We start from the raw sequence: 27,883 nt of genomic DNA on the forward strand, positions 1-27,883 counted from the left end.
GGGTCATTGTATTATTGCCTTTGCCCAAAGGTCATGCTTAAGAACTTTAACAAACGGCATAGCCACTGGCCAGAAAAAATTGCGCCTGATTTCTGTTCTATTTTCACTTTTTTTTTAAACTAATGGAACAAATAACAAGTCACAATTAGAGTTTTACCATTCAAGATGATTTATAGTTGATCCAGGTAATTGACTGCAAGAATTAATCTATTTTAAAATTGTATATATAAAATGAAAGACTGTGAGTTATAACATTTTTCTTTCTAATTATTCCTTCCTGAAATGTTTCTACTGGACTTCCTAAAGAACAATGTAGTGGAGTGGACTAAGGGTAAAGTTTCATTCCTATCTTTGTGGGGTATATGCAAGGGTTATAAAAATAACAGTGTAATATATTGGTATGTTAGAACACAGAAATGTCAGCTGCATTTTCATACTGTGTGCGTGATCAATCGCTAAATTGTGTCTGACTCTTCCCAACCCTGTGGACTGCAGCCTGCCAGGCTCCCGTGTCCATGGGATTTTCCAGGCAAAAATACTGGAGTGGGTTGTCATGTCTTCCTCCAGGGGATTTTCCTGACCCAGGGATCAAATTTGCATCTCCTGCGACTCCCGCCTCAGCAGGCAGATCCTTTAGCTCTGCTCCACATGGGAATTCCAAATGTTCTAGTCATGGTGATCACCTGGGTAATTCTTCCCCCTCCCCCCACAAAACACTTGTTTCAATTTGGTCCACGGCTTCGGAGAGGGCTCCAGGGTGGTTAAAAAGACTGCCTCGTGGCTGCAGAGAGAGGCTTCAAGCAGAAGCCCTGACATCAGAGGGTCTCCGAAGGAAGCTGGGCTTGGAGGCTCCCAGTCCTGCCTAAGGGTGAGACTTTCAAAGAGATACTTGCCCAGCCCAGCCTGGGGACCAGTCAGCCTGTAGAGGTTAGTCACGTGGTCTCCCATCTTCTTGATGAGTTTCACCTGCTCTTCCACGAAGCAGCTTTCCAGAAAGTCGGAGGTGGAGGTCTGGTGGGCTGAACCCAGGCTACACAGATCTGAAAGGGCCTGGTTGAGGTCCTTCTCCCTGAGCATGGCAGCTTCCATAGTGTCCTGGGTTTTAACCCCACTCATTTTGAGATGGCTTTTGCACATCCTGGAAGACTGCGTGGCAGCAGTACTGGTTTTGCATTTTCAAGAGACACTTGGCACCCTGGTGCTTCTCCTCGTCCAGTTCACAGAAACGGTGGTCCCACGCCATCCAGAACCACATCCTCCCGGTGGAAACAGAAGCCTGGAGAGAGGTAGGTATGGGAGACCTGTAGGTGTATATTGACCGTGGCCTCCACCTCGGTGGAATAATTCTGACGACCTGGAAGCTCATGGTGATGGGTAATAAGGAACTACGCTCAGAAAACTGGCTGGTCCCAGTGGCCAAGGATGGTTGATTGGCTGATTCCGAAGGTTACAACTGTTGAAAAGGATGGAGGGTGGCCTGAGGCTGGAGTAAGGGGCGTCCCTGGCGTCTGTTCTGTTCAAATATTGTTGAAACAAGGGACAGAGCTGCAGGACCAAGGAGTGCACTACTGGATAATTCTTTTCATTATCTCATGCCATGATCAACTAACAAAATCTTCACCACATCCTGAGAGGTACACAGGGGGGGCTTTATAGTTAATTAAAAAAAGAAAGAAAAAAAGGATGGCACAAGTTGTGAAAATCTGTTGTATGTTAAACTGTTAGTCTCTGCATCATTGGAGGTTTTATATCATTGCCGTAAAAATCGAATGACAATATTTTCACCTTGAATATTTACCAAAGGATGTGTGTATGCTTAGTCATTCAGTTATGTCTGACTCTTTGCGACCCCGTGGACTATTGTCTGCCTGGCTCCTCTGTCCATGGGATTCTCCAGGCAAGAATGCTGGAGTGGGCAGCCACTCCTTTCTCCAGGGATCCAGGGAATCTTCCTGACCCAGGGATTGAGCCCAGGTCTCCCGCATTGCAGGCAGATTCTTTACCATCTGAGCCATCAGGGAAGTCCTTACCAAGGGATAAACCTCTTTCAAAAACTGAGTAGAATACATATGTAGGGGATGCTTTCTGTTTTAACTGTCTACCTTAATAAAGAAGCTTTCTTGTTTCCCTAGGAAACTCCCAAGTAAACGCCTTGAGTTTCCTTGGGAAACTTCAGTGAAAAGTATCTCATTGTAGTTCACTCAAACTAATAGATGACTCTCTTCTGTATCTGTTCTCCTACCTCCTGACTTCACTGGGCATTCTCTTTGGGGATCTCTTCACTCCCACGTCCGGTTGCCTAATTCCTTTTCCTCGTTCAAGTCCTAGGTTAAATGCTGTCTCCTCCATGAAGCTTTCTCTTGTCCTACTAAGAAGGAATCTGTTCCTCTTCTGAACTGTGAGAGCAAGTTGTTTTTCAGCCTCTCTGTTGTCTTTATATATTTCGTCACCCTGTAGACATCTTGGGAGGATCCAGTCTAAACCAGTTTCGTGCCTTACACATTGTGAGTATACAGTAAATACCTCTTGAGTGAATAAATTTTACCTGCAAGATTTTTGTTATTGATCCATCATTGGTGGTGATTTAATTGCTAAGTTGTGTCTGACTCTTGAGCAACCCCATGGACTGTAACCTGCCAGGCTCCTGTGTTCATGGGATTTCCCAGGCATGAGTACTGGAGTGGGTTGTCATTTCCTTCTCCAGGGGATCTTCCCGACCCAGGGGTAGAACCCAGGTCTCCTGCATTGTAGGCAGCCCTCTGCATTGCAGGCGGATTCTTTATCAACTGAGCCACCAGGAAAACCCGTTATGATGGCAAAGAGCTGTAAACAAAGAGCCCCCAAACTTTCAGGTACACACACAGAAAGTCCCTTGTGCTCTGTTGTGCCTCATTCCTTGAGAAATAACCAGATTCCTACAAGTGCCCCTCTTTCTAGGGCAAGAAGGTTGTGTGTAATATAGGTGACACCATGGGATTTCTCACTTAGTACCCTTGTTTGGTTAAAGATAGATTAAACTCTATAATGTCTATTTGCCATTCAGCTTATCAGGCAGGACTAGTCAGTTTATTTTAAAAATTATGAAAGCTAACTGAAAATGTTTGAGGGTTGTGTGCCAATGTTATAAACATTGGACTTTATAAACATTGTCTCATTTGTTCGTCACAACATGACATGAGGGAGAAGCTATGTCACTGGGAGGGAACTAAGCTGAGCAGCTGGATGGCTTTCCCAAGTTGTATACTATAATTCTGGGAAAGAGCAGGAGGAGGACCAAGGTCTGTTTCAATCCATAATCTGAGCTCTTAATACTTCTTCCTTTTCTCTAGCTTCACAGTTTCCTTTGACTCCTCTCCTAAGTGAACTTCCCATGGAACACTTGAACTCAGTGGGTGTTTGTACACCTTTATGGGAACTGCTTACCCAGAGCAAACCAAACTCTAGGGGCTCTGGGCGATAATGCTATGGATGTCAACCAAAAATAGCTTACCTAGAAATCTCATTTCTACCCAATTTATATACTGTGGGTGGTCTAGGGGGGGCAGTTAGGAAATGAAAGGACGCTGAGAGAAGGCACAGACATTTCTCTTGTGGGGAAGGTGCTGTCCCACAGTAGATCATGGAAATAGTTGATGCAGGGACGTGGGCTCAGGTGTGAAAGAGATGTTCCCCTAGCCCACCTAGGAGCTGTGGCTCTCAGCCTGGGATATGCCAAGATCCAGATGCCCTAAGCCCCAGTGTGTCTGCAAAGCAAATCAGTGCTGATACGTGGAGCCCAGAACAGAGGTCTCAGAGAAGCATTTGGCTTAGTGTTAGGAGAGAAAGACCAGCAATGCCCTTTACCAACCCAAATTTTCCAACATGAAGGCAAGAGAAAAACCAACACTTACTCAAAATAACAGGCAAAAACCCATCTGATAAACCCTGCCACAATATTTTCTTCAAGTTTTACTTATTGAACATTCATACTAGTGGTTCTCAAATTTTAAGATGTAAAATTACCCGTGTGTGTGCTTAGTTGCTCAGTCGTATCCAACTCTTTGAGACCCTTTGGACTGTAGCCCATCATACTCCTCTGTCTGGGATTTTTTTCAGGCAAGAATACTGGAGCAGGGTACCATTTCCTTCTTCATGGTATCTTCCTGAGCCAGGGATTGAACCCACATCTTCTGTGTCTCCTGCATCACAGGCAGATTCTTTACCCGCTGAGCCAACACCTGGAGGGGGTGTGGTTATTAAAATGAATAGACCCAGATCCTTTTCCTGTAAAATATTGATTCTGTGAGTTTGGGGTGAGTTCCTGGGCTCTGCATTTCAGACCACCCCCAGAAGAGAATCTCATGTCCCTCATCAGAGAAGTAAATTCTGAGAAAATAAGCCTGAAAATCAGGAAAGTGCTGCAAGAGTTGATGTTCTGTGGGGTTATTTAGGATGAAGCTAATTAATAAGTCTCTAGGAATGCTTGTCTTTGGAGAATTGGTGATGGCTGACAATGCCTTCAGCTACTGCCAGTAAGTTTCTCGCTCTTCAACAAGAAAAACTTGTTCTAGGGAATCTCTGAGACAGAACCAAGGGTGGGGTGAGGGACACAGAAGCCCTCCCTATGTGGTTGAGAGGGCACACACCTGTGCCCTGGCTGATCTTAGCTGGGCAAGCCTCCCAGACACACTCTGCAGGAGGCAGGTCGAAGGACCCCTTAGCTTCGAGGATGATTATTTTCTGAGGGCTCATCGAATCTGAAGTCTCAAACAGTAGATCATTCATTCAACAGTCACAGGGGCCTCTTCTGGATCCATGCTGTAGCTGTGGGCCTTGCACACACTTTTCTCTCTTCCTGGAAGGCCACTTTCCCCCAGCTTTGCCTGGTTAATTTTCAGCTTCCGGACCTGGCCTCCCTAATGAGGCAGTTCCCCCACAATATGCCTTCCTGATATCATTAACCTGGGAAATAGGATTCCTTGATTCATGCCTGTCTCAGTTGTAAGCTCCATGAAGGCAGGGGCCAGACTGTTTTATTGTTATTTTTTCATTATTTTTAGCTCTGAGTCACTTATAAAAATAATTTGCTGAACTCCAGTTTTTGGAGTTATTGCTATATTTAGCAATGTACTAGTTCAACAGAGTAAGTTATTTTTCTGTTATAAATTATACAGCCAGTTGTATTGGAGAGAATATTTTAAAAGTTTTTGATTTCCGTGAAGGTTTAGTTGATTGGTTTTAATTTTTTAGGGAATTTTAAGGAATTTCAAGCATTTTAAGGAATATTGGATTGTTAAAAGCTCAGGATTATAGAATGGTTTAGCCTTTTAGAGTATATATCAAATATTCAAGAAAGAGTGATTAATAACCAGTAACCAAAACTTAGAGATTAGTGCCCCAAATCTGACATTCATTCCTTTAAGTATTAAATTGCTGAAGAGGAATTTAGAGTAACTGAGTTCACATGAAATGCAGGGATCTTAGACACTAATTGCTAGTCATATAAAATTAAGGTAATATGCCATTTGAAGGATTGGTGAAAGAGTGTAAAAATGTTTAAAGAGGAATCCTAAATGATATTCAGAAAAATGGGGAAACTAAGTCAAGAGAAACAATCTCATCCTATGTGTAATGCTGAAATTTAAAAATTTAATCGCTAGAAACAAAAGTCTACCTTGCCACCAAGCAATTGTAAGTGATAGTAAGAGTGAAAGTCCCTCAGTCTTTGAGACCCTTTGGACTATACAGTCCATGGAATTCTCTAGGCCAGAACACTGGAGTGAGTAGCCTTTCCCTTCTCCAGGGGATCTTCTCCTAGGGATCAAACCCAGGTCTCTCGAATTGCAGGCAAATTCTTTACCAGCTGAGCCACAAGGGAAGCCCAAGAACACTGGAGTGGGTAGCCTATCCCTTCTCCAGAGGATCTTCCCAACCAGCCGGGGTCTCCTGCATTGCAGGTGGATTCTTTACTAACTGAGCTATCAGCGAAGCTCTGGCAATTATAAAAAGATTGTTAATTGTGGTTATATTTGAAAAAAATTAGACAATTATGGAAATTAGAAGTATGCAGGTCAAGAAGCAACAGTTTGAACTGGACATGGAACAGCAGATGGTTCCAAATCAAGAAAGGAGTATGTCAAGGTTGTATATTGTCACCCTGCTTATTTAACTTATATGCAGAGTACATCATGAGAAAGGCTGGACTGGATGAAGCACAAGCTGGAATCAAGATTGCCGGGAGAAATATCAATAACCTCAGACATGCAGATGACACTACCCTTATGGCAGAAAGCAAAGAAGAACTAAAGAGCCTCTTGATGAAAATGAAACAGGAGTGTGAAAAAGTTGGCTTAAAACTCAACATTCAGAAAACTGAGATCATGGCATCTGGTCCCATCACTTCATGGCAAATAGATGGGGAAACAGTGAAAACAGTGGCAGACTTGATTTTTTGGGCCCCAAAATCTCTGCAGATGGTGACTGCAGTCATGAAATTAAAAGATGCTTGCTCCTTGGAAGAAAAGCTATGACCAACCTAGACAGCTTATTAAAAAGCAGAGACATTACTTTGCCAGCAAAGGTCTGTCTAGTCAAAGCTTTGGTTTTTCCAGTGGTCATGTATGGATGTGAGAGTTGGACTATAAAGAAAGCTGAGGGCCGAAGAATTGATGCTTTTGAACTGTGCTGTTAGAGAAGACTCTTGAGGGTTCCTTGGACAGCAAGGAGATCCATCCTAAAGGAAGTCAATCCTGAATATTCACTGGAAGGACTGATGCTGAAGCTGAAACACCAGTACTTTGGCTACCTGATGAGAAGTACTGACTCATTTGAAAAGACCCTGATGCTAGGAAAGATTGAAGACAGGAGGAGAAGGGGACAACAGAGGATGAGATAGTTGGATGGCATCACCGACTCGATGGACATGAGTTTGAGTAAACTTTGGGAGTTGGTGATGGACAGGGAGGCCTGGTGTGCTGCAGTCCATGGGGTCACAAAGAGTCGAACACGACTGAGCTACTGAACTGAAGATTCAATTTTTATTTTCTAGCAAGGGAAAACTAAGGTACTTTTACATGGTTGTAATGCATCAAAAACTCTAAAATAAAAGGGCACATGTGTTCAAAGTTGCATAAATCAAGTCAAGAGGCTTATAAGGAATTGGCAAGATTAAATGAATGGCAGAAATTTAAATTCGATTTACATGTTACCATAAAACTGAAGTTTACAAAAAAGGATTTAAACCTTCGTTAAAATTTCTAAAATGCTAAAATGGTAGGTAAAACTAGAAATGAGCTTGGAAATAATGAAGCAACAGCATCATATACTGAAGCCAGTATTCATCTTAGGAAACTGACAAAAATAATCCTAGAAAGCTAAAGAGTTGACAAAAGTGTAGATGAGTTGAAGAAATCTGTATAAGGCCAAATATTTATTTAAAAAATAACTAAAATTTTGGGTAAAATATGACATTTTATGAATATAAAATTTGTCTATGAGAAGATTAAAGTATCATAGGTTTTGATACGTTATGGTTCTTCAAAATGCTGTTATAAAAAGCCAATAAAAACAGACCAACTATGACTATCCTATAAAAATTGTGTAAGTTGTGTAAATAGTTAAAAGAAACTTGTTTTGATCATTACATTTGGTAAATCTGAAAAATTAGTGATTCAGTGTTTGATCATTTGATGGATTAATTTTGCAGGATTGATTTTTGGCTAATGAGTCAGTTTCTTTTCTACAGTTTCTTTTATTTACCGTTTCCAAAACCTGTTGCAGTGCTTGATATGCAGAAGGTGCTCAATAAACAGTGGGGTGAATGAAGGAACTGGGGGTGGAGGTGGGGGTGGGTAACATAAAGGCAAAGACCATCAGGGTTCTTGGTTTCAGGAAGCTTACCTTCTCTATGGAGTGGTGGTTCAACTCTTTTTCAGTTACTCTTTATATGACTATGGGGTGATTTCATCTTTGTGTCGTACTTGTTCTTCATTCATTGGAGCAGGTTTACCCTACTGTTACATTTGATGTTTAAATGGAAATAGAATTTCATTCCACAGAGAGGTGAAGATCTTTTTTTTTTCTTTTTAATGTTTTTTTTTTTCTTCTGTCCCCTCAACTCGTCTCCTTGTCCATAATTAGAAGTGAAAGGAAATGAGGTAAAGGTAAACCCACCCCAAACTTAACAGAGTCAACAGATGACTCTAGGCCATGTAGACGGAGAGCCCGGCCCCTCGCGCACAGCCGGCGTCATCCCGAGCTTGTGGGGAGCGCTGTACAGTAAGAGCCAGAGGCTTTTCCTGTGCAGTGAGTTGGAATTAAACATGCTAATTTGAGGTCTCTTTCAAGTATTTTGTTTAACTCCATTGGCCTTTAATTCCTTTATATTGCATCATTTAATGTAATGTTATTTATATATGAAGCATGTTATGCTTATTAACCAATGTGCAAAAATCCAAAGTACAGATTTTCTGTAATGGGCTAATTACAGGACTTTAAAGCCACCTACTGAGTTTTGCTGAGCCTCACAACAGGTTCACTGAACTGGATAAATTTATTCAAACGTGTGGAAATGAACCCCATTCTATGTGCAACGGTACTGGGAAAACACACAAATTATACCTCAATACCAGTTTAATGGGTCAAACAGTGAACCTGAATACTGAACTTATCTACATCTTAAACTAGTGGGGAGGCCTGTGGTAAGAAAGGGACGTGCCCATTCAAGGGAGTTTCTCCCTGTTTGTAAACAGTGGTAATAAAACAATAAGCCTGGCAATTAGGAGCCAGTTCTCCACACTCAGGAAACAGAGGTGGGTTGCCTTCCAGTGACCTTTGAAAATACACAACTTTCATAATCCAACCTGAGTGGAATGGAGTGACGAAAGCTCGGCAAACACATCTCAAGCACAGCCCTTTAATCTTTTCTGTGGAGAACGAGAGGCGCCTTTTCTTGTGTCATGGTTTAGGAAGAATTCCGCACAGGGTGTTCAGAGTTAGACACACAAATAAGGTATAAATATGTGGTGGAATTAAACACTCCAAACCAGCTTTTTACCCCTGAGCTTGATCAAACCAACAGGGTAAGCTGATCATGTTAGTATTAATTCTTCATGAATCCATTCTTAAATGAATTTTTTTTTTTTTTTTGCATTTGAGAGTTTCAGAGGACTTTATACTCAAACTTCATAGCACAATAATTAGAATTATTATCCATTATAAGAACATAAAAATTGGTTGGGGGTAGGGTTAGGAGAAGAAAACAGAGGCTAGATGGAGGTTTGAGAACCTTGTCGGGGACAGAGTTGAAAGAAAAGACCCTGCTATGTTGCATTATGACCAATGGAAGTACTGTTTTCCAGTAGGTAAGTAAACACACACACACGTGTATTCTTATATGATCATTTATATCCCTTAGCTGAAGATGGAAATAGCAACCCATTCCAGTGTCCTTGCCAGGAGAATCCCAGGGACGGGGGAGCCTTGTGGGCTACCGTCTGTGGGGTCGCACAGAGTCGGACACGACTGATGTGACTTAGCAGCAGCAGCAGCAGCTGAAGATGGACGTTGCTTTTATGATTTAATAGATTCCAGTAGTAGATCTATTAATTTTGTCATGAAAGGGAAAAGAAGGTCATTTCCAAGCCTGAAAGAGTTCCAGTCTTATCCTCAGGGCACCTTATTGACAACGTACAATCCACCCAGTGGCTGACAGTTGGGTGTTGATAACCTAATTCATGCCCATCTTTTTAGGGAGATGCTGGTACGTCAGCTCTCAAAGCAATGAGCCTGGGTTTTCAGAGCTCTCCCAAAGTGCCATGTATACCAATGAAAAGAGAGTTCTCCAGGAAATGAGGTGTGACGCAGGTCAGCTTCGCCAAGACTCTCGGACCAAGAAATAAGAATTTAAATATGAAATACTAAAATTTAACACATGACTGAAACAAAATAAATGGTGTACCAGTGAAAGCATTTGAGGTAATTAATCAATGCTGTGTTTGTACATATCATTAAATATATTATACTCAGTTTAGATTTGATTTCTATGCTCCTTTTATAAAGAGTTAAAAGAAAATACATTTGAATTCACGCTGATACCGAAAACATGCTCCTAGTTTCTAGTTTTTTTTTGGATTTCAAATCATTTCCATTAACAAACAGCTATTTGCCCTCTAATAAAATATGTCATTATGCTTTATTCACATCGCACAAAAGAATCACTGAAAAATCGCCCCAATGATGGCCAATAATTACACATTTTGCTCCTGTGCTAGCGATGAAGAAATCTGTTCATTGGAGAAAGCAGGTGCTGGGGCATCAAGCTAATAGTCAATGTGAGCCATGGTAATTAGCCACTGAGATTGCTAAAATTAACAATTAGCTAACATGCAATTCTCTTTTTTGCAGGCTGCAGTTTACTTTGTATAATCCTTGCATGTTCTTAGTAATTATTCTGACAGCTTATTATTTTTATTTTTTCTGGTTTGAACACAGCTTTAACATTTGCATTGGGCAACCCAAATGTTCAACAGGCAGGGACGAAACAACTGCTTGACTAGGCATTTTTCTGAGGCCACATTTGGTGGTTTTCTTAACTTTTCCTGGTTGGGGAGGGGAGTGGTTAGGGGTGAGAGCTCTGATTCTTTCACAGCTATTGTCTTCTCCCCTCAGGCCTTCCTCCAGGGCAGCACACACGGCATCCAGAAGCTTTTAGAGGGAAAACTACCCAGTCAGCGGCAATTTAAACTTGAGGGGAATGACTCCAGGGATGAAGTGCCACAGTCAAGCTAGTCAAAACATCTTCTTTTCATTCTTCTTCCCTGGAGCGTGTCTTTGGTTAATACATTCGCTGCCCCCCACATGATACCCTCCATCTCCCCTTTTTGAGGGAGAAAATGTAGCATCCTGTGTGGATTGTTCTTGTCGGGGGCTATCAGTTTAGTCGCTCAGTCGTGTCTGATTATTTGCAACTCCATGGACTGCAGCACTCCAGGCCTCCCTGTCCATCACCAATTCTGGGAGCTTGCTCAAACTCATATCCATCGAGTCGGGTGATGCCATCCAACCATTTCATCCTCTGTCATCCCCTTCTCCTCCTGCCTTCAATCTTTCCCAGCATCAGGGTCTTTTCCAATGAGTCAGTTCTTCTCATCAGGTGGCCAAAGTAGTGAAGTTTCAGCTTCAGCATCAGTCCATTGAATATTCAGGACTGATTTCCTTTAGGATTAACTGGTTTGATCTCCTGTTTGGGGGGCTATACACTGAGGTAGTATTATTGCTGGAGCCTTCCAGTGGAATAAGTCTGATGAAGCCTCAGCCTACATGTGAAAGGAAAAAGAAAAATTAAACAGCAAGGGAGTGATTTGTTTTCAGAAGACTTCTGGGAGGTGAGATGTGATGAAAGCTCTTGTAGCATTTAAGTAAGATAAACTGTGGCAACAACTTCAGCAAACTACTCTTCCAGACTGTGTTAGTTTCCTATTGTTGTTCAGCTGATAAGTCGTGTCTAACTCTTTGCAACCCCACGAACTGCAGCACGCCAGCCTTCCCTGTCCTGCAGTATCTCCCTGAGTTTGCTCAAACCCCTGTCTATTGAGTCAGTGATGCCATCCAACCATCTCATCCTCTGTCGCTCCCTTCTCTTACCCAGCATCAGGGTCTTTTCCAGTGAGTTGGCTTTTCTCATCAGAGGTCTGGAAGGGGTCGCACTGGGCTAGAATCAAGGTGTCACCAGGGCTGTGTTCCTTTCCTCGCCTTTTCCAACTTCTAGAGTCTACCCACACTCCTTGGGTTGTGTCTCTTCAGAGCCACATTTTCTTTCACTGTTCTTCGGTAGTCACATTTCCTTCTGACCATGAGTGGGAAAGAGTCTCTGGTTTAAGGATCTACATTATTACACTGGGCCCACATGGATGAGCCAAGATCATCTCCTCATCATAAATCCGTAACTCAGTCATATCTGCAGCGTTTTTTTTGCCGTGTAAGGTAACCCATCCACAGGGTCAGGGGACATCTTTGGGGGGGGGCATTATTCTGCCTGTCACACAAACCCATGCAAAATATACATACGGTAGTTAAGTTTCTATTTCTCTACAGCTGTGAGTCATTGCACATTTAATGTCAGGGAACTGGATTATTGAGGAGTGGTGGGCGTTGGAGGCCGGGGGCAGTGGATTTCCATGGCTTTCATAGACAATAACTCTGTATGGCCCTTCTGTGCCAGGTGTCTTAACTAACACAGAACCAGCATAGGCCAGGCTTTGTCCTGTCCCTCCCTCCTAGGCTCCTGAGTTTGGAGGGCCTTTTCAGCCTCTTGATAAGAGGGCTGCCTCTTAGAGCACGGGCATGGCCAGGCTAAGAGCTATCATCATGTGTTCTGTGCTTTATTATGGTGTTGGGCTGTAACACGCTGCTTTACTGTGTGAATGAGTGACATGGATTGCTGTCCACAGAAACTCTGAATACTAGGAAGAAACACCACCCACTGTAGCCCTGACTTCTAAAATGCAGTGATGGGAGAGGCAAAGCTCTGGTGGAAGTTCAGGCCATCCAAGATGGCTGTTCTCTTGCTCTCTGTGCATCCCTCCTTTGCCCAGAACCTGCTTCACCTACATCCTGCTCACCTGACTGACCCTTACCTATTTGCCCCTGCCTCAGCTGGTGATTATCCTAGCTTTAGCTCAGAACTCTCCAATGCTTATCAAAGGGTTGGTGAGGGGGGGGTGCAGCTTTCTGGTTTCCACGGTAACTGATGCGCCAATCTGATATCAATTTCCCCAACTGGTAACCTCCCCATGCTGCGAAGAGCGAGGACGGCCACCATGTTCTGCCCACAGCCTGGCCACCAGCAGCACACAGTGGTGGTGGGGTGTCGCTTCAGGACTGCTTCCGACGTATAAGCTCCCCCTAAGTTTTAAACCACTGATATCTCTGTTACTGGTGCCAAGCTTGTTCTTTGGTCTTGGAGCTGGGGAAGGACAGGCCTGATAGACGTTCAGGGTGCAGCCCAACAGGCGGATTTCTGGGAAGTGCTGAGACCTCATCTGTGTAGGGTATGACCCGGTTGTTGGGGCTCAGAAGGGCTTCTGCAGACATGAGGATAAGCCTGGGGAACCGGACCTTGGGGCTGGCTGTGGGCTGCAGAGGCTGAGGAGGGCCAGGCTTTGGAGGAGAGGTCAAGGAGGTGAGCAGTGGCAGAGGCTGGGGCCAGACTTGCGGTGGTGAAACATAGCAACGTGTTGTTTGTTTAAACGGGAGGAAACTGGAATGAGCAGAGTCTGCCCAGAAGAGTGAAGCAGGCAGGAGTCAAACATCCAGAGAACAACCTGCTACTGAGTTGAACTGAGGTGAGATCTCACCCAGTCCCAAATGTTCCTGGTCAGGCAGCAAAAGAGGTGGGGGGTCTGAGATGTGCCTTGGCTTAAGAAAATCTCTCCAAAACAGAAACGCGTTGGATTTTTTGCTTTACGAGATAATTCATCAAATTGGTTGTTGGTATAGTGAGCTCCTCTGGTATACCTGAAACAGAATTCTAACCACAGAAATTGTACTGCGCACTCCCAAAAGCATATCTGTTGCATAAAGTGAGCCTCACACACAAGCCAAGATTCTTGAAAAATAGCAGACCAAGGGAAATTTGGAGCCAGAGCTTAAGAATGTTTTGCTAAAGATTTTAAGGGGTTTGCCTCAACTTGAGAGACTGGCCAAGATATAGAGATGGTATTTTCAGTGGTGTAGCAAGGTCATCAGAATGATAGCAATAAAGCTGGGGAATGTGTTTAAGCAAATATGTGTTCTAATAAGGAGGCATCTCCCCAGAGGACTGTCCTTATTTCACACAAGAACAATTGTAGCTTCCGTAGAGGAGCTACACTGGCTTAGAGCAGGTGTACCACCTTCATTCTCCATGACCCCCACTGTTTTTTACTGCTGGCTTCTTAACAGTATTTAGTATTTAGGTTATTATTATTATTGATTTACAGATGCCAAGCCACACTGTGTTAGAACATAGTTTTAAGTTCCCAGAGGCAGGCCAAGTAGACTTGGGAATAGTACCTAGACTTCCTAGAATCGTACTCTGAAGCTGGTGTCTCTGGGTTGTGTGTGCACAGTATTGGGGTGAGAGTGGAGTGCAGAAGGTGGTTGGGTAGGCAGGGAGGGATATGGCAAGGGAGAGGCTGGTATTTAGAAAACAGTCATATATGCTTCTCAAGGGGCGAGGGCTGTGCAACCCTGGGACTTGGGCATTACAGAAGATTCTTAAAGACAGGCTTCAGTGAATAAAAATTATTGAACCAGATGCTACCTGGTGGCGAGGGATAGCTGAGGAAAGGGGGAACTGTTAAGGGTCACTGTGTTGTTGCTCTTTAGTCACTAAGTCGTGTGTGTCCAACTCTTTGTGACCCCCATGGACGGCAGCAGCCAGGCTCCTCTGTCCTCCACTAACTCACAGAGTTTGCTCAAATTCATGTCCATTGAGTCGGTGGTGCTGTCTAACCATCTCATCCTCTGCCACCCGCTTCTTCTTTTTTTGCCTTCAATCTTTCCCAGCATCAGGGTCTTCTCCAATGAGTTGGCTCTTCACATCAGGTGACCAAAGTATTGGAGTTTCAGCTTCAGCATCAGTCCTTCCAATGAATATTCAGGGATGATTAAAGGAAATGGAAGAACAGGGCACTAAGTAGCCAGGAAGAAGACTACTCCCCTCAATTTAGATAGTTTTTGTAAGTGAGGTAAGCAGTCAAGTTTATGTTTGGTAAAATTACTTATGTGCCTATCTGTCAAGTGCAGCACAGGACAGGAATCATAGTTCCTCAAGTTCTCCAGCATAAGAAACTTTAGACCCAGCCTAGAGCACTTCACCAGAGAAGGAAATGGCAACCCACTCCAGTGTTATTGCCTGGAGAATCCCAGGGACGGGGGAGCCTGGTGGGCTGCCGTCTATGGGGTTGCACAGAGTCAGACACAACTGAAGTGACTTAGCAGCAGCAGAGCACTTCACCGGGGAATGCCATGCCTCACAGATTGTAACCAGAACCACCCCACCTTTGCCCACCACCTGCAAGCGGCTCTGCCATCATCCTTCAGCCTCATTCTCTCACACTTTATACCGGGATGTAGTTCACTATTACATGGAGAGGCATTGGAAGTTGGGTAGGTCACCTTAGGGAAAGATGGCAGTAGAAATGTATTGTAAGTCCATTCAGATCGATGGTATCCACTTCAGGACAAAATATCAGGTAGAAAGAATAATAGCATGGAAGAGGATGTAGGGGTGTGGTGTGTGTCTGTATTTTCTAGGGACCCTCAGAAAATGTTTGCTCTTGGTTCTTTTTCATTCGGTGTTGTTCCCAGTGTTTATCGACACTTAGCTTCCTCCTCTTTCATTCAGTACATAGTTTGGTAAGTTTGCATTTGCCCCTTGTTTCAACCCAGGGTGACAGAACAATGTTTTGTCTATGGGTTCCATTTTTCCAATGCACTCTTTGCTGCTGTCTTTTCTTCCTCCCAATTACTGATCTTAGATCAAGATATCCAGCATTTTGTCATATGCTTAGTAATGTTCTGCACATCTTGAGGTTACCTGGGTAAGGAGGTCATTGGGTTCTTATCTGACCCATGGCTTATCAGTCTGTGACTAATGGGCTGTTTCTTATAGACTGCCCAAATCCTGAAGATATGTTGCCTGCACAATAAAGCCATGTGAGAGGCGACATCACTGCAAAACTTTACCACTATGGAAACAGGAAATACCACTTATATTAGATCAGGGAAAAAAGAACCTAGCATCAAAAATTTAGGCTTGGGTTCACTAAGTCCATATGTCCTAATCCTAATTTAGGTACTATCTGGGCAGTGTTGATCGCAGGCTAAACACTGCAATAGCTCAGTGAGATGCAGAGTCCAGTCATACAATAAAATACTATTGATTTTATGTCTCTCAATAAAACATTAAGCAGTCCAGTATTTTATTGAGACTTCTAAATGTGGAAATCTAATTTTAAATCTTACCCATTAAATGTCTCTACACTAGTGTTTTGGATGATCTAATGAGTGGCCCCATTTATAGGCCATAAGGTTATAATCTGAATTTTTGAACTGTAAAGAAAGTACCAGTATGCTGACTAACTAATGAGCTTTTTAATGATGGGAAATAGATAAAGCTTAAAATGCGGAATGCTTATCAAGGACCTCAGACAATAGCAAAGTGGAGCAATTTAGAAGTACTTACCAGTGCTACTGCTGTGACAGTGAGAAGTGAACTATTTTCTTTCATTTTAAAGCACTGCTTTTCATACATGGGAGTAATTTCTATATTTTCTTAACTAAAATTAAATGTCCTGATATAATCCCCTTTTCAATAGAGTTCAAAATACAAATAACCTATTGATGACACTTGTGATCAAGTGAAAGAAAATGCCTTTAAAAGCAGGGAAATATCTGAGTATCAGCATGGGATGATGGCTGAGACTTCACTCAGGGAAGGTCTTCCTTGGAGCAGCTTTAAACACAGGCGTGCTGCCTGGCGAGGCTGGCGGGCCCTGGGTGGGCTGACCCAGCATCACCACCACAGGTGACTTACAGCAAGTGTGCACTTCCACAGAGAGTGTCTGAGGTTTGCCTGTGACTGCCTTTGCCCTTGTATTCCGCAGCATAAAAGGAATTAATATGATAACACGTCCTTTTGCAGAGGCTCTATCTCAGGACTCCAGAACATGGCACCCGGACATCTCTGGGATATGGGACCAGCCTAGGAAAGGTGAACCATTTCAGAGCACCTGGGTCCACAGGCTGCTCTTGGAGTCTGAATGTGCACCCTCCTCGATTTAAAAACTCCAAGTCCAGGGACTCCCTGGTGGTCCAGTGGCTAAGACTCCTGGTTCCCAAGGCAGGGGAACCGGTTCGATCCCTGGTCAGGGAACTAGATTCCACCTGCCACGTTAGGCAACTAAGACCCAGTGCAGCCAAATAAATAAATAAATCCCCAAAAATCATAATGAGATGGATCCACCAATTAAAAAGAAAGTCTAAATTTCCATGCTGCTGTTTAGTCACTAAGTCTTTTACAACTCCATGGACTGTAGCCCGCCAGGCTCCTCTGTCCATGGAATTCTCCAGGCAAGAATACTGGAGTGGGTGGTCTGCCTTTCCTTCTCCAGGGCATCTTCCCAACCCAGGAATGAAACCTGTGTCTCCTGTATTGCAGGTGGATCCTTGACCACTGAGTCACAGGGGAAGCCCCCAGAATTCCCATGACCAGAGAGTAAAGGAAAGTCTGGGTTATGCTGTCCTGATGGGACTCTGTGTGTTGTTGCTGCCATTGCTGTTGTTAATAAGAAACTAGACTGAGCCTGTCTTTTCCTTCTCAGGAAGTGCGATTTCTAGCTGGCTCATTTAATGACTCTCTATTGGACAATGGAAAGGCCCCCAGAGAGTGGGGCTTTCATGGTATTTGACACATGACACAAACCTGCTGGCCCAGACAGTGTCAATCCTCTATAGGAAACAGGAGAAGTGGAAGGAGCAATGAGGTTGCAAATCCCAGGGTATTAATTGCTAGAGGTAGTGGGGTCTGGTGGCAAGCATGAGGTCTTTGGTGTGTCAGCCCTGAGTTTGAATCCCAGATCTACAGCTGCCTACAAGTTGCTTGACCTCCAAGAGCCGTGGTTCCTTTATGTCTTATGAGCATGAAGACCAAGCCCAAGCCATGTTGGTTTTGTTTGTTGATTTCAAAAGATAAGACAGGAAGATGTCACTGAGTAAGGTCCTGCCAGAAGCCACCTGACACTGGATTCTCAGCCAGGATAACTCTGCACTGCCTCCTGTCTCATCTCACTCCTCCTCCTCACTAACTTCCTCTATTAGCTTTTTTTTTTTTCCCCCCAATTATCTTTTGGCCATGCCATGGGACTTGCAGGATCTTAATTCTCTGACCAGGGCTTGAAAGTGTCCAGTCCTAACCACTGAACTGCCAGAGAATTTCCTCCTTCTCTTTATTCCCCTTTCAATCCTGAAAATCCTCTTTGATTTGAAAACAAATCACCCAAAACTTGCCACTGTTTATTTTAAGATTATTTGACCAGTAAAATGAAAGTTCTCTCCCATCATTCAATTATAATCTACACTTGGATTTACTTGCCTGTTGTTATTCAGTCACTAACTCGTGTCTGACTCTTTGTGACCCCATGAATTACAGCACTGCAGGCTTCCTTGTCCTTCCCTATCTCCTGGAGTTTGCTCAAACTCATGTCCATTGAGTCGATGATGCCATCTAGCCATCTCATCCTTTGTCACCCCCTTCTCCTTTTCCTCTCAGTCTTTCCCAGCATTGATGACCAAAGTATTGGAGCTTCAGCATCAGTCCTTCTAATGAATATTCAGGGTTGATTTCCTTTACGACTGACTGGTTTGATCTTGCAGTCCAATGGACTCTCGAGAGTCTTCTCCAGCACCACAGTTCAAAAGCATCAATTCTTCAGCGCTCAGCTTTCTTTATGGTCCAACTCTCACATCCATACACGACTACTGGAGAAACCATAGCTTTGACTATATAAAACTTTGTTGGCAAAGTGATGTCTCTGTTTTTAAATATGCTGGTCTAGGTTTGTCATAGCTTTTCTTCCAAGGAGCAAGCATCTTTTAATTTCATGGCTGCAGTCACCATCCACAGTAATTTTGGAGCCCAAGAAAATAAAATCTGTCACTGTTTACATTTTTCCTTACTTGCCTTAGGCAAAACCTTAATTCAGGATTCCCAGCTAGAACACAGAACAATCAGCTACATCTGAATTTCAGATAAGAAATAAATTTGCAGTCTAAGTGTGTTCTGCATAATATTGGTATTTTTATTTGCTAAATCTGTCAACCCTAGTTAACTCAATGTGCGCTAAGTTCTCCATGATAATATCTTGACTTTGTTACTTTCGCATCTTACCAATCCCCAGATTGTATTTCTCAAACTGTATCTTATAAATTTGCGTGTCTATAATTAGACTCGTATAATGCAGAGAGGCGCGGTTTGCATGTTTATTCTGCTTTGCTTTTTGCCGGCTCTTCTCTTTCCATGTGTCTCTGCTGTATGGCCTAGACATGAGTTTTGTAGGAGCGGGGTACAGGGGTGGAGCCAAAATCAAGGAAGACATGGAGGGCATCTGTACTCCATGAAATTCCATGAAGTTATACATGTGGTGGGGTCAGATCCTAGCACCACAAATTGGGCCCATTTCTCCTCTTTTTCCTGTCCCCACAGCTACAAGGGCAGGCTGCTGGGCACCTAATGGAGCATTAAAAGAGGCCATTCCTGCAGGAGGCAGGGCTCCTGTGGGTTTGTGTATAGAATACAGGAATCCGTTAATTTGGATGAGAAAAAATGAATCTTTATTTTTATTACCCCTTTCAATTATAGATACAAGCAACAAAAATAATGACTATCAGTACCTGTGATTGTGTTACCAATGGAAATCACAGGATTTTAAAAATAACACACTAAATTATTATCGATATTCAAAACTTCAGTATTCATTATGACTAAAAAATTATAGGAGTTGCTACTTTTGTGCATAGACCTTATTATTAATATTTAAAGCAGTAAGTTCATTAACATTAAATCATCATAGAATTGCTTGTATACAAATTTGCTTTTTAAATCTTTTGATAACTTTATTTCAGTATAATAGATTTTCTTTGTAATCCTGAGTGTTTTATTTTATGCATGTAAAAGCATTCTGAGAAGAGATCTACAGGTTTCATCAGTTTGCCAGAGGATTCTATGGCACACACAAAAGAAAAAGTTATGAATTTGGACTAGAGGAAGATCTGAGCTCATGTAGATATAATTTACTTTCCCAAATCAATGGTCTCCAGAGCAAGATAGGCAGAACTCTCCTCACTTTGTCTTCTCAATGCTTGCTTCCAACTGAAGACAAACTTGTTATGAATTCCAAGTTGCTTTTAATATTCCTCTTAACCTGAATTTTGGTTGGTTAGAATTGTTTCAAGGAAGTGTGATTTCTGGAGGAGAAGTGTGAAGTCTTGAGGAACACCCAGGAGAGTATAAATGGTAAAAGAAAAAGAGTCAAGACCAGAGCCCAAGTTTGCCTTCACTTCTTGGCTCCATTTTCAAACCCTTTGCGGTTAGGATCACTGTAAAAGCCAATAGGGCACAAAAACTATATTACATAGAAGTGTTGTTGTTTAGTCATGTCCCATGGACTGTAGCCCACCAGGCTCCTCTGTCCATGGGATTCTCCAGGCAAGAATACTGGAGTGGGTTGCCATTTCCTTCTTCAACATAAAAATACTAAGTGTATAAGTATGTTGGGTCAGATAGCAAAATTGTGTTTATTTGATATGTTAGATGCAATCCCTGGGCATTAGCTCCTGTGAATTCTGCTCCCCTCTCCCACCTTGTTGGTGAGCTTGGGAGCTCAGGAAAAGATGGGCTCTGGCTTAGGAAGGAGGTAACCAGTGCAGAGAAAAGGGAACTTTTTACTGCGCACACTCCTTTGTTATTTGTGAGCTTCCAAGGGCTCTGGGAAGGTTGTAAGGAGGCAAGGGGCCTAAAGATGGGGGATTGCATGCTGGAAAACAGGTGCCTTGCTGGGTGGGAAGTGGGGGTGTCTGATCCTGGCTTGGAGGGGCTGTGGTGGTGGGGCCGGGCAGAGGGGGGACTCGAATGAATGAATGCCTGAGGGTTGAACTGGGAGAATAAAGCCATGAAGGAACCGGTCTCATTAAAGAATCCATTTCCCATTTTCAGCAGTTTGCTACATTAACAAGCTGAGCCGTGAAAGGATTAGATCCGCTAAGTGAGAGCCTGCTCTGTGCACCATTGCTAAACACATTTCAGAAAGCAGTGGATTTGCCTTAAATGAGTATCTGCTGGAGGAGCAAAGCCCTAGGAAAACAAAGGGGCGCGCCAGGGTAAGCTAATAATTCCCGCTGTGCTTTAAGGGCAATGAAATGACTGCAGCCCTGAGAACTTTTTCTCCCTCCCCTGCAGTTGGTATAAACATAAGAGCCATTTTGATGATCATATCGACACCTCGGCAGCAAGTGCTTTCCAGGTGCCAACAAAATGTCACTCTGCAAAGGGTTAAATGAACCCAAAGGCCTCAGCCTCAAATATTCTCCTCCTGCGCCCATTTAGTGAGCCCACCTATTAGAGAAAACAATGGGCATAGATTCATATCCTGTCTCCAAATAATCGAATGATACAAGAACAAATCTACCACCAGCTGCTTCGTCCCCTGCTCTGCTTTGACTGGGAGGGGAAAGCCAAGTTGCCAGCCGGGTCTAGCCTGACTCAGGCCCTAACTTGTGAGTCCTGCTATTCTAACCCTTTCTCTTGATCTGCTTTTCAGCCTGTCTCGGAGCACACAGCTCAGAGCAGCAGGGAAGTCGCTTAGCAAAGGGCCACCCACTTGCCTATTATTCCTCTCTCGCCTGTGACATGACACAAGAACAAAGTAGACATTAACCGCTACATTAAACCCAGAAAGAAAGTAATCAGTAACCTGTTATTCCCTTAATAAAGGGAAACACATGCAGTGTGAAATCCAGAAGACTAATCAATAGCCGCAGACAATGCAATGTGCCAAACAAATTGCAAATCAATTAGAATCCTTGTTTTCTTTGAAATGGTTCACTATATCTAAAGCAATTACTCCTTCATTAGACCTAATTTAACAGCATGACTGCCCTGGCTACAACTGGCAGCGTCTGGCTATCAAATGGAAGAATGGCAGCTTATTTCTGTCTGTCTAGCACCAATCAAAAAAAAAAAAAAATTTGAATTCCTTTATATGAGAGAAACTTTTAATGAATGGGTGGATATTTGTCTTAATCAAAATATCAGTACCCAAATGACGATACCTCCCTCCAAGGAAAATTAAAAGAGAAAAGAACCACAAGAATTACTGAATAAGAATCTGTGATTAAAAAATGTTTTTCTTCTTATTCTACTAAGCCTCATGTAAAGACGACATTTAAGTAGGTAAAGTCTTTTTAGCTTTTCAACCTAACACATCTCTTGATACCAGTTTGAGGACATTTGAGCAGAGAAGCCTCCTGAAACCTTCCAGAATTCGGAATACTCTTGTAAAATGATCGCTCAAAAAAGTTCTAGTTCACTTTATTTGTAAAGCTATTTAAAAAACAGCTTTATTGTGATATGATTTACATACAATAAAATTCACCCACTTAAAATGTACATTTGATGAATTCTGACACATGTGTACAGTCATATAACCACCGCCTCAATCAAGATATATAATATTTCTATCACCCCGATAAGTTCCCATGTCTCCTTTAGCAGAAGGTTCCTGCCCTTCATCCCTGGCCCCAGGCAACGTAGGTCTGCTTTCTGTCAGCCCATTTCATTTTTAGGAACAGGTTCCCATCCTGTGGAGGATATGGGACTAGAAAAATAACGGAAATAAGGTTTTTCTGCTGTTACAGGGGGAAATGATTTTATATGACTGGAACAGCAAGTAACAATCTCTCAGAACTGAAGAATAAGATGACAACTTTTGGGAAAGTAGATATGCTTAAGGAGATCAAACCATTTCAGAAGCCAAGGTAAAAATTCCTAAATGAACTGAAAAAATCTTAATAGTCCCAACTCGCATTATTAAATCATTAAACCTCAGAGGCTGATCACAGCTCCAAGAATTATCTTTTAATTTTCTGTTTCTGAATTATTTTCTAGCTATAAAATCAATCCATTTTGATTATATGAAATCCCAGTCTTACAGAATTACAAAAAGTAGGAAGGAAGGTCCTTGTGTTTCCATTCTTCCTAATAATTTTCAAAAGGCTGTTCTTTATAGCATTGTGGTAATAGTAAAACTTGGAAGCTGTGGGAGTTTGAGCATTAAATTAAGTCACACATGTTCCTGCTTCCCTTCATCCTTCCTTTGCTTCCCTCATAACAGCTTTCACTACCGCCTCCCCTCCTCCTAACCCTTCCTCTTCACCTCACATCAAATGGCTTTTCATTCTCTGCATCCTTTGCCTTTCTTCTTTTATTTTTTTTTTTCTTCAAAGTTCAGGCAGGAAAATTCTTGTCCTAAGAGCACCCATGTCTTTTGCAAGCCACCCAACCCATTTCCCATCTCCAGCTCCTCAAAAGAAAATAGTCTGTCAAAGCCTTCACATTCTGAACGTCAATTTGTGCTACCCCACAGCACACCCCATCTTGCCCCCTTTAACCTTTCACTATTAACACTGTCACTCAGTCAGATTATTTTTTGTTTCTATTGGGTAGACTAACACTCATAATTTACCCTAGTCAATCAATCAATTAATCAACGAGCATTCACTGAAGGCCCGCTTCCCAGCAAAACCCGATTGCCTGGTTCTGAGAGTGGATGGATTTATAAGTCTCCTGAGAAAGCATTTGTGATGGTGGGGGATGGGTTGAGGAAGTTATGAAGTTGAATCACCGTCTAAAGGTGACTTCTTTGGCGCGCAGGCTAAGCAAAAGCTGAGGCGAAAGTAAGCAAGAAAGAGGACATTTCTCCTTTTCAACTCTCTGCACAGGCCTTAGAGTGGAAAAGGCTTTGTCATGGACACTGCAGCCACTCCAGCCCCAGGGCTTGGCTGAAAATGGAGTGGCCTCAGGGAGGAAGATGCTATAACTATCTGAAGAGTATTTTTAATTATTTAGATTAAATCTTCCTTAAGCCAGGGCTGTTCATGCTCTCCAAATTTGCAACTCTTCACGTGTAGCACCACCACCCTAACTGCAACCCCCAACCCCACCCAACCTTCCCAGCCATCCCACCCCCTGCCCAAGTTGTGCCAAAGCTTCGAGACAATTGTCAGCTGACCAGTAGATGAACACTTAGGCCAGGCGCATGGGGTTTCAGTTGGTGGTAGTTAAGGAAGAGAGAAGGCTTGGTCTCTGACCAACAAGTTTGTGTGTGCGTGCTGAGTTGCTTCAGTCATATCCAATTCTTTGTGACCCTGTGGACTGTAGCCCATGAGGCTCCTCTGTCCATGGGATTCTCCAGGCAAGAATACTGGAGTGGGTTGCCATGGTCACTTCCAGGGGGTTTTCCGACCCAGGGATCGAACCCGAGTCTCTTAAGTCTCCTGAGTTGGCAGGTGGTTTCTTTACTACTAGCGCCACCTGGGAAGCCCAACAAGATGGTGACCACCACATAATTAGATACTGAATACATCAACGTGGCTCTTCTAAGGAGAGAAATGGCAACTTTTAGCCTTTGTGAGGCAGAGAGACAAGGATCTTTTGGGTTTTCAGTTTCCTAAGACGGAGAAGGCAATGGCAACCCACCCCAGTACTCTTGCCTGGAAAATCCCATGGACGAAGGAGCCTGGTAGGCTGCAGTCCATGAGGTCGCTAAGAGTCGGACACAACTGAGCGACTTCACTTTCACTTCTCACTTTCATGCATTGGAGAAGGAAATGGCAACCCACTCCAGTGTTCTTGCCTGGAGAATCCCAGGGACGGGTGAGCCTGGTGGGCTGCCGTCTATGGGGTCACACAGAGTCAGACACAACTGAAGCGACTTAGCAGCAGCAGCAGCAGCAGCAAGACAGATAAAAATAGATTATAAAAGTTCCCAATAGAGTCTTCACAGAAAAGCTTTCACTCATAATTTTTTATCCTGCCGTATTCACTGGTTAAGTCACTGCTGGCAATTTGTGAATTGATAACAGTTATTTAAATGCTTTTTTGCAAACCAGTGTCCAACCAACCTGATGGCTCTGTTTCATAGGCTTTACATCATTCCTGCCCATGGCATGGAGACTGATTCTTGCCAGGGCACAGATAAAAGCCATAACGGAATGGTGACAGAACAAATGAAGCCCGTCCTTCAAAGCAAGTACAGCTCTTTGTTTGTTCTGCTATAGAAAAAGTGAATAGACGGGTCTTTTGCAAACTTTCAGGGTACCAACTTTTTATCTCCTTCTCCCACTCTGGGGAATAATCATTGCATTGAATCTTTTTCCTTGAATCTCTTATTGACCATTAATAGGAGAATTTTATCCACCATGGATGAATGTTAAATAATAGTTTTTTTTTATATATATGTATAAATGCGAACCTCCTCTTTACCCGCCTCTGGTGACTCGGCGTCTTGCACCAGCATGGTATCATTCAGCTTCAGTTGCTATAGCATTTTCAAGAACCTCTCTGTTCTTGTCATAAATTATCTTTAAGTGAAAAAAGCTCAAAGGAGGTCTGCAGCAAACTGTATCAAATAATGAATTTGTAAGCGGTGGAAGAAAACACTTATCTTACTCATGCTCTTCTCCCATCGATTGTTCAGTGACCCTTCTTTGGGATACTGATGAGCATAACCCTGAAAAATGTTTGTGTTGTCTTTCTTTAACTGGCAGCCTGCGGGCTGCATGATCTAATAAATATTGGCAGGGCCAAATGAAATAATATAGAAGAGCTTCTCTTCTTTAAAGTCCACAGACCAAGAGACTCTTGTCACTTGTTAATATCTCCATCAAACACTGAAGTGTTAACATATGTGATACGACCACGCAATCAAGTAAGGACCGATTTGTTGACTAATTAAACCAACACAACAAGCTCTTTAGCACCTACAAGTGACAAGTTTAGAGCAGGCAAGTGGAAACTCTCAATTGAGCCCCCTTTTATGAGACCATCATGCCAAATTCAATTCTGACTGAGTAGTATTTGAATGTACTTGACTTCCACCATGTGCTGACATGCTTACAATAATTCATCATGGGTGACAATAGGCCAATATTAGAGATTTATGATATATACAAAACAGTTACAAATGAAATATAGCCCTAACATGGGTCTGCTTGCTTTACCCACTGCCTATTGATATTATAATTAATGGTCAATTACTTAGGGAAAAGAAAACGGAAAATAGTCATTACTGGTTGCAGTCATCATCAGATTTTTTTGGGGGGAGGGGGTGAATTCTGGAGGTAAATGAAACCATTTTCACAGTGATTGCTTCAAAATAATAAATGGACATGGATGCTTGCTGTTCTTGGCTCATTTTAGCAAAGAGAATGAGCTGATAATACAATTTTAAAGAAACCTGAGTGTAAATGAAGCCTGAGAAACAGAAAAGCATCCCAAGGTGTATTTTTGTGCAAGTAGCTAACACATACATGTTACATCTGTATACATATATGCACCTCCCCCCACCTACCACCCAGAGGCTTTATATTCAGTTTTCTTGCTTGTAAATTGAAGCAGTCCCACTAAGTTATTTCTAATATCATTCTGAGCCCCAAAATTTCTTGGCCTCTGATTGATCTCTCTGTATTCAGTTTAGAGAAAGGAGAGGCAGCACACTTCCTGTTGGTTTAGGCCTTCTTCCTCTTTCCGTCCTCTGTATGCTCACTTTTTTGACCTTTATGTGCATGTATCCAGATTTTCTGTACCCAGCCCCAGACTTCTGACTGACCCTGTCCTTGCCACCTGGACAATTCCACTTGTGGATAATCGAGACTTGAATGTATCTATAACATATACACCTACAGATATGAATCATGTATTCCAACCCCTTTTTGCCTATAGACATATTAGTACACAAGTCACAGTAGTAGTAGGCCCCCTAGGGCTGTTGAATTAACAGGGAAAACCAACTTGGGACCAATTACAGGTGCTAAAACAGCCCAGGTTCTATGCATCCCAGAGCTGCAGATCAGTAACCTGTATCCCAGATGTTAAACGTCTTCTTGTGTCCCAAATGCCTGACTGGGAACAAGAATCAGCATCTGGTAAGATACCAAATAGGTTCTCATCAAACTTTGAAGTTAACCTCCAGATCGTAAGTGGCCACATCTTGCCCATCAAAATGGCTGTCTGATAATTCCCTCATCTTGTGATGAAATGACTGATACTGTGCCACCTCCTGTCTCCCATCCCCCTTGAAGGCACAATCTTATTTTCCCCTTAATCTCTGGCTGGATTTTGTTCATTTTGAGTAGACGGTATAGTCACATAACTCAAAAATAAATATTAAATAAAAGTGTATTCCTTGAAAAGACTTGATCATCGCTTCATCTCTGTCCACCCTGTTCCCCATCTTCCTTTTTGATCAATTCTTTGATTAGTTTCTTTAGAGAAGTATAAGCAAATATATATCTAATTTTGTTTTTTCCTCCCTTTTTTAACCAAAATGAAGGCTAAGAAGTCCCACAGCCCACCGTCTGAAAGCTGTAGAAGCAAAAATGCTGGTGGTATAACTCAGTTGAAGGCTAAAGACCTGAGAAGCAGGGTGCTGCTGTTACAAGTCCTAGTCTGAAAGCCTCAGAACCAGGAGCACGGATGTGTAACACCTGAGAGCAGGAAAAGACAGTTGTTCCAGCTCACTAAAGGAGAGAGAATTTGTCTTTCCATTCTACTTGGGTTCCCAATGGATTGGATGATGCCTACCTGCATTGGTAAGAGAGATCTTTACTTAAACACCTTCACAGATACACTCAGAACTAGTGTTTTACCAATAATCTGGGCATTTCTTAGCCCAGGCAGGCTGACACATACAATTTGCTATCAAAGAGATACTGTAACTTCTTGATGCCTGTATTCCCAAACTGGGATACATTTACCACCGGTCTTCAAGGACATATACATAAAGATATTTATTTTAATGGCTATAAATTTATTTTGTATCAGAAAAATTAATGATCAATATATTAAACATGAATATTGTTTCTTAGGATGAGTCTTAGATATGAAGCAGTAACTAATTTGGTTTAAAGTCCTTTTAAAGAGAACCATAAAGTAAATAATGAACAAACAATGTGTAGATATGGCCAGAAATATGGTATACAAAAGTTCAAGATTTGGGAAATGTTGCTCCATACAATATATGTATTTCTAAAAAGTACAACGTGTTTTCAAATTAAATTGCTTTAAAACTTTTAGAAAAAGTCACCA

General features: G+C 42.6%; 1 long non-coding RNA gene across 1 annotated transcript; it reads left to right on the forward strand.

Annotated features, from left to right (window-relative positions):
• Positions 1 to 27,661, forward strand: LOC147349238 (uncharacterized). The gene is made up of 4 exons (XR_015149721.1): positions 1 to 1,286; positions 20,735 to 20,898; positions 22,435 to 22,554; positions 27,129 to 27,661. It is a non-coding gene; the product is annotated as an uncharacterized LOC147349238 (long non-coding RNA).
• The last annotated feature ends 222 nt before the right edge of the window (positions 27,662 to 27,883 follow it).

The sequence above is a fragment of the Bos grunniens genome, chromosome 21 (assembly GCF_055505025.1).
Source record: "Bos grunniens cultivar Pamir isolate PY7600 chromosome 21, Bosgru_T2T1.0, whole genome shotgun sequence".
NCBI lineage: Eukaryota > Metazoa > Chordata > Mammalia > Artiodactyla > Bovidae > Bos > Bos grunniens.